The following is a 12,181-nucleotide window of genomic DNA, read 5'->3' as shown; positions in this document are numbered from 1 at the left end:
AGGCTTAACAAATAGGAAGAGAGTATTCAATGGTAGGTTATCAAGAGGTCGCAAATCAGTTGAGTGCTCGTTTGGAATGATGGCATCCAAGTTTAGAATTTTACACACGGCAATTACTCTTAATATAAATACAGTGGACACTATTTTTCAAACTGTATGCGTACTGCATGATTTTATTGAGAAAGAGGAAGGTGTGTATTCACGCCCGCGAGGAAAGAAAGGAAACGATGATGACATAGAGGTAGAAAATGGAGAACACCAACGTGATCCGAGACTCTCAAATAAAAGAAGAGCTACCAATCCAGCAATTGCTACACGGGAGAAACTCTGCGATTTTTTCTTCACTGTGGACGGCTCACTCAAAGGTCAAAAACGATTTTGTGTATGAAGACATATATATTAACATTTTAACTAGATTTATAGTGCTCGAAAAGAAAACACAAAATATTTTTCAATTTTGTTCTACAAACAATAGGCAATAAATATTTTTTCAAGAAACCTAATTTTTTATTACTCACCTCCATCTCCAATATCTTTTGCAATTTTGGCCCAGGCCCTCTCTTGCACATGGCTCATATGATAATCCTCCCGCGTTTTATCATACAGACAGGAATATATGCCTCTACAAGGGTTACAAATTTTACATAAAATTCTTGGTCGTCTCGCATGTTTCTAGTTTTTCATATAATTTCACTTTATTCACTTTACATCCGGGTGAACAAAAATACGTAGTTGCAATGCAAAACCCACGTTTTCACCAGCTGCTTGCCAGTCGAAAATTAAACGTGTTCTAGATTAGTGGCACCAGACTGGCATCACGCCACCTGCAAAATACCACGTCACCGCTACTCTCTTTTGATGTGCGCGTCTTCATTTGTTTACATAGGCTTTACCGATTCCACCTGCCACTTGATCACCACGCCACTGCCACGTCACTTGATGATCACTTTAGTGCGCGCCTTACTTAAGATATACATATTTGTATACGTCGAGCATAAGAAAGATGTCTGGGGTAAGTGTAAACAATTCGTCTTATCGTATGCTGCAAAAGTAAATTTATTTCGAGAAATCAAAAATCATTTGGCCCAAATTATATGAATCAAATACAATGTTAAATATTATTTACTCGATTTTATCGACTGTATAAAAGTAGGTATATGCTTCATATCTACTGAAATCGATGAATCATATCATTAAGAGCTTATGCCACCAGTCTTGTCAGAAACATGTGAAGATCTATCTAAACAAAAAAAGACAAAATACCCCTACTGTAAACTGAAAAAACTTTTTCGCCACTGCATTACAATATTCAATTTTCAGAATAAGTGAATCATTTAAAAGTATAGATAAACAACTTCATTACACAACAAAATAGTCCCTTCGAATTCCTAAATAAAACTAAATCAAAAAAGTGAAAAAATAATGAATATAAATAGGGTATTATCCATAATACGGAATATTTTTTATTTCCTTCAGGTAGGTACTTTTAGTAGGGTTTCCGATTCACAGTTAGTAGTTAGTTGTTAGCTGTGCAAGTGTGCGGTGTATTTAAGGTCTGATTATTCTTTATTAAAAATTTTGTGAACAATATGTGGCAACCGTGGCTTCAAGATTTGCAGATTCGGTAAAAACGTGCTACTAGAACCTAGCACAAAGAGATGCCAAACAGTTAAACAAAAACGGCAATATCTATCAACAGATGGTTAAAAACTGATTTGTAGTCGAGGAATATCCAGAAAAGGTACTATATAGTAAAAAATGTTTCTGTCAAAGACTTTGACTAAACTTGAGGAATTTTTTAGGAAGTTTTTTCAACATGAAACCTGTTAGATCAATTCCAATATGCGAAACAATTAACGATATCTTCGCTTCGGAATCTTCAAGGTATTTTTACAGTACTGGAAAGAAGACATATCCTTGAGATATTTTCGGTACGAACATTGGTAACATTTTTTAAAGAGTAAAGAGCAAGTACCTAGTAATGGAAATTAGTCGTTTGATATAGTAGAGAAATGAGTATATGACAAAAATTCTGGAGTAGGTATCGTAATGAAGGGAGACAAATCTATCATTTGGCTGGACAAATGATAATTAGGAATGTAAAACGAAATTAGGTACAAGAGGTAAACGCATATGCATATTACATTGCGGTGGGTTTGGATAATTGATGCGTGATCATTAAATTCTAAGCATGTTGAGGGTAGTTCTTTAGATCACCACTAAGATATTAAAGAGACCTTGATTTAAAAAAAAAAACTTGTACCAAAACTACATGCACACAGTGTACCTAATTGTGTTAAATAACACCTCGTATTATTCAAGAAAAATTCGTATTTATATTCGTATATTCGCCGTACCCCGAACATTATTTCGCAGAGAATGTCAGTATTGTTACAAGGCGATCTTGATTTTGATTAAACCATATCCAGCCATGTCCGGTCAAAGGGTAATTAAAGATACAAGGTGTGGCTAGGCATAGAAAATGAATTGATTTCGTTTTGATCAGCAAAGCATTTCCACCGAATTACAATGAGTGGAATGTCCAGCGAGCAACAATAAAACTTCATCAGCTGGTTTCCTTGGTATAAAATGAGTTTTAAGCCAGGATAAGAATATTGATGAAGTGATCTTACATATAACCAGTAGATGTCGTTACGGATACAGCTTTCGAGCCTCTTTCGACGAGCACATGTCCTGCACGATTAGTTAATTGTGAGCCTGTCTCGTCCTTATTAAATATGCAATCGGTTTTTGAATCATTTTCTAGAAAATTCTTTTCTAGATAAAACGGATGTTCATTTCATCCGGTTCATACATTGACATCAAGCCTTTTAATACTCCTCAGATTCTCTCAAAACGATGTCGAGATTTTTACTTAGAAACATTCATAAGTAAATCATATCTCCAACTTACTAAATTTGTGTTGTATATTTAACTGTTCGGAAAACTGAAAGGCCTTCATTGTTAACGGAAAATCTCTTTCTTGCATAATTTTAAAATGGTTGGAATTTTTTTTAACGAGCATCAGTGCCACCTGGGTTAGATCAATATATGGATTTAACCTATTGTTGACCATTCACAAACACTGAAAATATTGTTCCAAATGCTTGCCGGTAGGATAGTCGTGAAAAGGGAAGAATTTTATTTTAACAGAATAAAAATTAGGCAGTATGTACATAGTAAAAGGTGCACTTATTTTTTATTGAACCTTGTGCAAAAAAATACATTATACAGAAATCAAAATACAAAACATCATAATATTCTTCATCATCTGAGGAACTGTCATCTTCTCTTGACGCGTTATAATTAATGGGTCGACGGTCAGATCGAACAAGCTCCCACGTTTTCTCCTCTTCTTTAATCACATGCTGGACTGCTTTTCACCAGTTCTCTGGTGTCACCTCTTTAATGACTAGATCGAACAGTAGCTTAACGTCTTTCATGTTGTGTCTTGCTACAAATCCTTTCACTTGCGCCCATATAAGTTCTATAGGATTTAGATCGCAACGATATGGCGGTGTGCGCAACTAAGTTATACTATGTTTTTCTGCTATATCTTCCACGGCGTATTTCATAAAACGATGTTTGTGTACATTTCCTATAGCTAAAAGTTCTTTTTTCATCAAATTATCTTCAAATTCAATACTTTTGGTGGTTAACCAGTCAATAATTTCTTGTTTTCACCAAGATGAAGTTGGAGTCTTCTCTATGCGTCGAGAATGATAACTTGCGTTATCCATAACCACCACTTCAAAAACATCCGAATCCACCTCGTGGTAATTTCCCGTATGGCACGACTGAAAGGTTAGCAGATCTTCTTTTAAAAATCCCTCTTCGCTTCCAATATGGACGATTGTTAATCTTTTCCCTTTACCTGAAGGCACCTCAATACTCGTTGAGAGGCCTTTCATGAAAGCTTGGCGAGCACTGGATATAAATTTGACTTGCCACATTTTTAGTACTGTATAACGTTCATTAATCCACGTCTCATCAATATAAAAGATTTTCTTTTGCTCTGTTCTGTATTGCTTTATACTTCTTAAGTATCTTCGTCGCCAGCAAACAGCTTCATCGCTTTCCAGTGAAAGTGCTTTACGGGGTATGCTTTTCCCAGGCAAAATCCAAATTTCTCAAAGTTTTTTAGTTATCAACGGAATACTGTCTTCCTGGCCAAGCTCCATTAAAATCTTTCTATTTTAAAATACAAAGAGTGAACTTTTCTTCGAATTACACTTTTGTTGTCTTCATCAAGGACAATTACTGATCTGCCAGAACTTTTCTTGGGAGGTTCCACTTGGCCTGCTATCTTTCTCCCCCGCAATAATTTAAAAACGGTGGACTTTCCAACTCCAATCATTCGGGAACATCGGTCGACAGTTTCTTGTACAGTAAATTTCGGGTAATCGTATTTTATGCAATCGTGTACATTTAAAATAATAAGTTTTTCATTCACTGATAGTGGAGAATTGTTGGAACATCTTTTCGTCGGTGTAAATGTCACCATTTTATTACTTAATACTATAATAATACTATTATAATACTATAATACTATTTACGGCTTTACAGCAAATAGAGATGCGTTAATGCGTTAATTGAACAAATATACTTATAAAGGTCTAAAACTTTTGGGTGAGGCACCATTGCCCTTACGGCGCATGGTTAAGCCGAATCTGGTAGGTATAGGGTTGGAATTAGACAGAGGCACTAATAGAAGGTTAAACGGTATCTGTTAACCATAAATCGTAACTTATAATCTACTACCTAAGTAATCCCTACACAATAATCAGATATTAACACTTCAGGCCACAAAACATACTTTTCCTAACTCTCTTTCAAGACCTATGCCTATGGCAGACACCGAAATTGAGCCGAACTGGACTCTACACATTTCTGAAATAGATTATAGTACTTATAAAATTTTAGCAGCACCGTATAAATTGAAAGTTCGTTTACTTATATTTTTATTTATTTTTCGCAATACTTTACTACTTATACGAAGCAATGTGATCGCAACACCACACTATCTGGCGGATATTACTGGATATTATTTCGAATAGTCATATATTTTGAACGTAATGATATATATCCTTTCAAAAATATATTTTACTGCACAAAACTTATGCTCTGGTAGACCCATGATAAAACTTTTGTCAAAAAATTTCTTTTGCAAAGGAAAATCTCCACCCAAACCAAATACGCAGTTTATTCATCCGACCCGGGTGACATTTTCAAAAATTTCATCATGGCCGCACTTAGAAGTATTTGCCCACCTTTTCCCTGCTCCATTAGTGGAACGCCCTGTTTCACGCCCCGCGATCGCAACCATTACATTGGAGGCGTGCTCTGACCATCTAAATGAGCTGTTGCATTCATTTATTGGTCGTCTGTGGTAGCCTATGAATAAACATATTAATACAACCATTTTGTTTATTTGAAATTAAAATTTTAGTAATTGATAATTATATTCAAATAGACAACGAATATTTTTAACGAGTAGTATAGATAGATGCCTATCAAGATTTCGTTCGAGTCAATTTTGAAGAGAGATTCCAGTTTAACAGAAATTTGGTTAAACTAACGGAAAACTTACGTACAGTATGTGCTGTAGAACTTCAGAGATTAAGCGAATAAACATTGGATAAAGAAGAGAAAATGTAAACTGATTACACAGACAGGAAATGTCTGTGATGAAAAATAAAGAATGAGAAGGAATTGGAAGTCACTGAAGAAATAAAAAAAAAATAAACTAAATATACCCAGATTAGGATCTGGTATATAAAAGGCGACGATAATAAAGAAGAGAAAGTAACAAAACGAAGGAATCAATTAGTAATTATAACAGAATCCACGAGAAAAGACAAGACGTTATCAAAGGTATATATAATTTGCTTCAGATGTCAAAAACTAACAGAAGTAACTAAGTATAATGAACAAGAGATGAAATATATTTAAAATAAAACAAGGAAAATGATCAAACATAACGTCGTATTCTAATTATTTTCTTGTTAGGAGAATGCTGTGCTTTAGTCAAATCTTTTAAGAATATTGAATGTTTGACCGCAGTTTGGAAAAACTTACAAAGCTACATATTTGCTTCCATGAGATATTCAAATATAATTGGATGTGAAGGTCTATCATGTTTTCTTCAAATGCATTTTTTTATATTCGAAGATGCTATATAACAAAATGGGATCTAGGAGGAGCAAGAATATATGGCCGCTATAATGTTAGGGTCGAGGACATTCAAAATATCGTGTTAGCAAGGAAATGCCATAACACAAGAGGGTTTATGTTTACGTGAACAATAAAATTAAAGGGCCATGAAGTTGCTTGCTTTATAAAAAATGAGCCAAAACTCTACCACAAATAGCAAGCATTCAGTTCTTTTTTCCCCGATGCACAGTTCTAATATAGATACTAATTAGACTATTCTCCAGAAAGATCGAGGTCAATTCTTGGCCCTGCTTTAGAAGAAAACTTGAACCAAATGAACGACTTCTACTCAATTATCCCGAACCCTATAACCCGACTCACACACACACACACACACACACACACACACGAAAATCCTCAGATTTTTCATTATTTTATTTTTCTTTTCTTCGGGCAGTAGATTGTTTTTTGTTGTACATATCGGTGAAGAATCGGACTTCTGGTGATGCTGGTCATCTTCGCTATACGAATACGAATTCGTTTTACTGAAAGGATAAACAAAAAAATTTGTTGAAAACTATCGATTACATGCATTTAGTAACAAAATTTCAATTTCAAGAACGTGGAAAAATATGTATGTAATATTACACAGAAATGCCTATAATATAAAAAAATCGAAATATGGAACACAAAAACTTAAACAGATAGTCGACAAACAAGAAGAATTATTGAAATAAGTAGGAGGCACAAAATGAGTATATTACCTAATTCAAATAATTGACATAAGGAGGAAAAAACTAAACAATAAATGATGAAAACAGTTACAATAACAACAAGACAAATAGTGTTGGAAGCAGATTTAGTAAAATTCAACAGGATAGTGTGATAGTGAAAAATTAGGACAGTAAATAGTTCGCGGTGGATGAAGTTGGTACGTTTGCCGTCAGAATTTGGTAATAATAGAATTAAAAAATATATATATTAACGATTTATTATTGCAAAACCAAAAGTAAGCACGTCTTTCTCCAGAATAGTGCATGTTATATCCTCTCATATATCATACAATCTTTTAGTTTTGTTATAATAAATTTTTCTATTCAACTGAATTATTACCACCTTTAGACGGTATACGTACCAACCACTAAATAAACTATTTGAAAGGAAGGTCAATTAGCAAGTTCATGAAACAACCAGACAAAAAATAATAATGGTTAAAATGATGAAAAAATCAAAAGGAAAAATAAAATTTGGAATAAATTTTGGAGTATAGTGAGGTGGTGTTGGTCTCGGTATTGTTAAATAAAGCAGTGAAAGACTTAATATTTAAGGGAATGTAATGTAATATTCATAATTATCCAAACAAAACAAATAATGGCAAAAGACCGAAAACGAAAAAATTGTGGGAGCGGTAGGAGAAGGAGGAATAAGAATAATTCAAGAAATCTGATACGTAAAAATTTACATACCTCGAACGACTACTGGGGAAATGCTGTGATTTTCTCTCCTTAGAAATCGTAGAAGGTATCGAATATCCTAATTGGAGAAGACATCATTCAATTACAAATTGATACGAATTAAAAGTTACACTGGTCAAAATTATACGTATAACACACACGTTCAATACTCTTTTTCTCACAATATTTAAAAATATATAATTGAAAATATTTTTGATAATTGAGATTAACTTTTACACAAGAATATTTTCCAAACTCTACAGGATGAATAAAAAACAGTAGGAATTTATGTTACAAACAAATATCTTGACATATTCTCACTGATATTCTATACTGATCTTTATGTTATAAATTTTTCTTATTTTGACCAGTGTTACTTTCAATATTGAAAAATCTTAAAAAATTTCCCTCAACTTCAAAATTCGAATATTTTCATCAATCAAATTTACTCGACAACAAATGGAAAGTTTCCACTTACTCGAAGACATTTGATTACTTGAATTTGTCAATAAATTGGAGTGGCTGTGAGAAAGACCTGATCCGTATTTTGGTTACTGGGCGTTATCGATATCATCATATACTGCTTATTAGGTTCCACTTTGAGAACAGTAACAGGAATTTGTCTTTCAATTACTATTTCATTAGAAGTCGTTGAAATTTTAGTTTCTTTTGATATCTGATTATTATCCGGACTCCTCTTCCCCTTCAGATAAATTTCCTGAAATTAAAAGAGAATTATAACAAAAAAATGCAGTCCCAATTTCTTATATCTTCTTCTTCTTATTCCTGCGTTAAGTCCAATGACTTGTGTTTACTGGGTGATGTTTAATCTTATTTGTGATTCTGATGACCAGCTATCTTGCCATCTTTTTTGTGGTCTTCCTCTTGATCTTTTCCCTTCGGGTTTTCCATCTCTTATGATCTTTGCTAGTCTGTGCTCCCCCATTCTCGTTACTCGTTGATTCCAATTTCTTCTTCTCTCCATCTTACTATATCCTGAATATTACATTGTTGCCGGATATCTTCGTTTCTTAAATGGTCTCGTCTAGTCTTTCCTATTATGCATCTTAATGTTTTCATCTCAGTTGTTCTTAGTGTTTGTTTTGTTTTCTTTGTATCGGCTACGGCATCCGTCATTTTGTCCATAATCAGGTTAAATAGAAATGGACTTAAGCTGTCTCCTTGTCTTATACCTGTGTTCACCTTTATTTCTTCAGATACCTTTCCCTCAGCTTTTATTTTAGTGGAGCAGTTGTAATTGAGCTCATCTATAATTTTTATTATTTTAGGAGATTCATTTTTTTCTTTAAGTAAGTATACTATGTCATTGAGTCGTATTTTATCGAATGCTTTTGTTAGGTCCACGAAACACATGAAGATAGGCTTGTTGTATTCTATTGACTTTTCCACTAATTGGCAAATTATAAAGATGTTGGCATCTGTTGTTGATCTGTTCTTTCTAAGACCTTGCTGTTCTTCGCATATTGGGATTGTTGCTCTTAGTTCTTCGGCTATGATTTTGGTGAAAATTTTCGATATTGTATCTAGCAGTAATATTCCCCTATAGTTTGATGACTTGTTCTAATCTCCTTTTTTAGATATTAATGTAGTCAAACTTTTATTCCACTCTAGAGGTATCTTTTCTTCTTCAATGATTTTATTGAAAATTTTTTGTTATTTCCTTTATTAGCTTTGGTCCTCCATATTTAATTTGTTGGTTTGTGATCGTGTTTTCTCCTGGTGCTTTTCGATTTTTCAGTTCACGTATTGCTTTTTTCACGTGGTTTTATGCTATTACCAAATTTGAGCCAATTGTTTCTGTTTTGTCTTGAGCTTTATTTTCTTTTGAATTATATAGATTTTTAAAGTATTTTGTGCATTCTTCCATTTTTTTTTGAGTTAATCTTTATGTATTCATTTTAGTTGATCGTAATAGTTTCCACACTGTTTTTTGACTTCGATAAAAATCGTGCTCGATGTCTTTCGTGAATCTTTCCCAATATTCCTCTTTGATGGTTTTTATCCTTGCATTCACCCTATTTCTTGTTGCTATATAATTTGCGTGCTCTTCAGGTATTTTGTTAATTCTATATTTTAAGTGTGCGTCTCTTTTTTCTTTGCATATGATTTTTACCCCTTATGTAAACCAGGGTTTGTTGCCTTTTTTTATTATTTACATTTATCTTTCTTGTTCCAAGTGCTTCTCTTGAAGCTGTTATTCTGTTGTTGATTATTCTTTCTCGGCATTGTTCTACATCATCGTTTCGTTTTCTATTTTTAATTCTAAGTAGTCTATTTTGATACAGGATTTTTGTACTTTCGGTTTCTAGTGATTCTATATTAGTTTTCTGTAGTCTTATTTTGCTTAACACTAATTGATGGTCGGATCCTATGTTGGCTAAGGATAGTACTCGAACATCCAGTATGTTCCTAGGCTGTGTTTTTATTAGTTATCATGTAATCTATTACGGATTTCCTTCCTCTTGTATCTGCCCAAGTATATGTGTGTTGAGGTTTGTGTTGGTAGAACGTGTTGTTAATTCTTAGTTCGTTCTGTGCACATTATTCTATTAGCATTTCACCTCGGTCATTTACTACATCTTCATTAAATTTTCCTTTAACTCTATCTAGTATTTAGTTTTCCACTCTTGCGTTCAGGTTTCCCATGATAATTACTCTGTCTTTAGAAGGTATGTTATTAAGTTCGTCTTGTAATTGGTCGCAGAAGGCTACATATTCTTCCGCTGGTTTTTCGGCATCTGGTGCATAGGTCAATATAGTCGATAGATCGTTGATGTTCTTTCGATATTCAATGTTGCTATTAGTATTCTATCATTTACGTACTTAATCCAACTCCCGAATTTGTTATTTTATCGGTTTTCTCTATGCCACTATATAATAATATGTAATTTTCATATTGTGTGGTCCCTTTTCCTTTGCGTCTGGTTTCCGATAGAGCACAGATATCTATTTTATGGTAGTATGGTTATTTAGTTCGATTATGATTTCTTGGTGTCTCTTGTTCCATGATCTAATATTCCAGCATGCAAATTTTAATACATTTTTCCGTTTCTGTGTTCTTGCCATTGTCGTTTGTTCCCTAATCCGTCCAACATCCGAGGCTATTTTCTGTGAGCTAGATTGTTCTTTTACTTAAAGCAGGAAGCTACCCTTACCTAGAAACCATGACTATGAGCTACTCAATCCACCCACAATCATGCAGGCGGAGTTAATTTCTTATATAATGGTGGAAATTCATATTTTATGATTAAGTTCACTGTTGGATAACATATTTCTCTACTATTTAGTTCAATTCGATAGAATTTTTTAAAATATAGAGAACATAGTGTTAAGTCACTGAAGCCGGTTTATTACGTGGATTCGAAATTATTGATATCAATAGTTATTTTTTAATAAAATGAAGAAAGTACAAAAAAATCGTTTTTTTTTTAAGAGAAAGTGACTAAATCGTAATACGCTGTAGGATATATATGTTTTGAGAGATAAGACATCATAATTATTGAAATATATTATGAAATTTTGGAAGGAAACCAACATATCCAAGCTATATCCATAAAGAACTACAACTTATTACGAAATAATACTTTAGGAATAAATAATTCACGCAAAGAAACAATTTCTTACCTTGTCTCGATCGTAACTATATGAAGGAGTTTCATATCCACTTGTTGGAAGGCTGAATCTCTTCAGAATATTCAAGATCGTTTTTGGTTTCCCTTTGAGAACTGTCTGTAAGTTTTATTTTAGTAGGAAATTTTTTTTCTGATGATGAATTATTTATAGCATACTACAAATTTGTCGATGACTTTTGAGGGCCTGACTGGGAAAAATCACTTCAAGTTCCGTTGTACTTAATATTTTTCGAATGTTGCTCATAATTAAGTCCCGAATCGGATAATATGCCGCACACAGTTGTTTTGTCTTCATAAATAGCCTGTTTTGATATAGAGTCTAATTCCACATTTATAGAATCCAGAAAATTTCAAAAGAAAATTAAATCTCATGTTAACAGTATAATAGGAAGAATGAATAATTTTCAGTACAAATTTTGAATGAATTACATAAATTTTATCAATTTCGATAAGTAATATTTACACTCAAAATTTCAACTCAATTTTGAAAAGTATATGCATTTATGAGAATGATGTATACCAACATTAAAACTGAATAAAACTTACCAAAATGTTGTATATCAGCTAAGGCAGCAAGCGGATTGATATTGATTACTTCCTGTTTATGACAAACTTCTTGGAGTTTTTCTAGTACATCTTTTTGCGAAGGTTGATATTTTTTCGTCCAATTTCTTTGACAAATCTTGTTATATCATCTGACTGGAATTTCGTAGTTATTCTCTTCTTTTGGACTTTGGACTAGTTGGTTTTTCTTTATTTTCTTCTATAATACCACTTTCTCTGATATCTTTTTTGATTTGCTAGTGAATTCACTTAAATCAATATTTCCATTTTCATAAATGAATTTGTCTACGTTGCCGTGATTAAATCATTTACTCGAAATATCCAATTGCACCTGATATTCACAAATTCTTTGTATCT

The sequence above is a fragment of the Diorhabda sublineata genome, chromosome 2 (assembly GCF_026230105.1).
Source record: "Diorhabda sublineata isolate icDioSubl1.1 chromosome 2, icDioSubl1.1, whole genome shotgun sequence".
In the NCBI taxonomy this organism is placed as follows: domain Eukaryota; kingdom Metazoa; phylum Arthropoda; class Insecta; order Coleoptera; family Chrysomelidae; genus Diorhabda; species Diorhabda sublineata.
The sequence above is the reverse complement of the archived record's forward strand: the minus strand, read 5'-3'. Positions refer to the sequence as shown.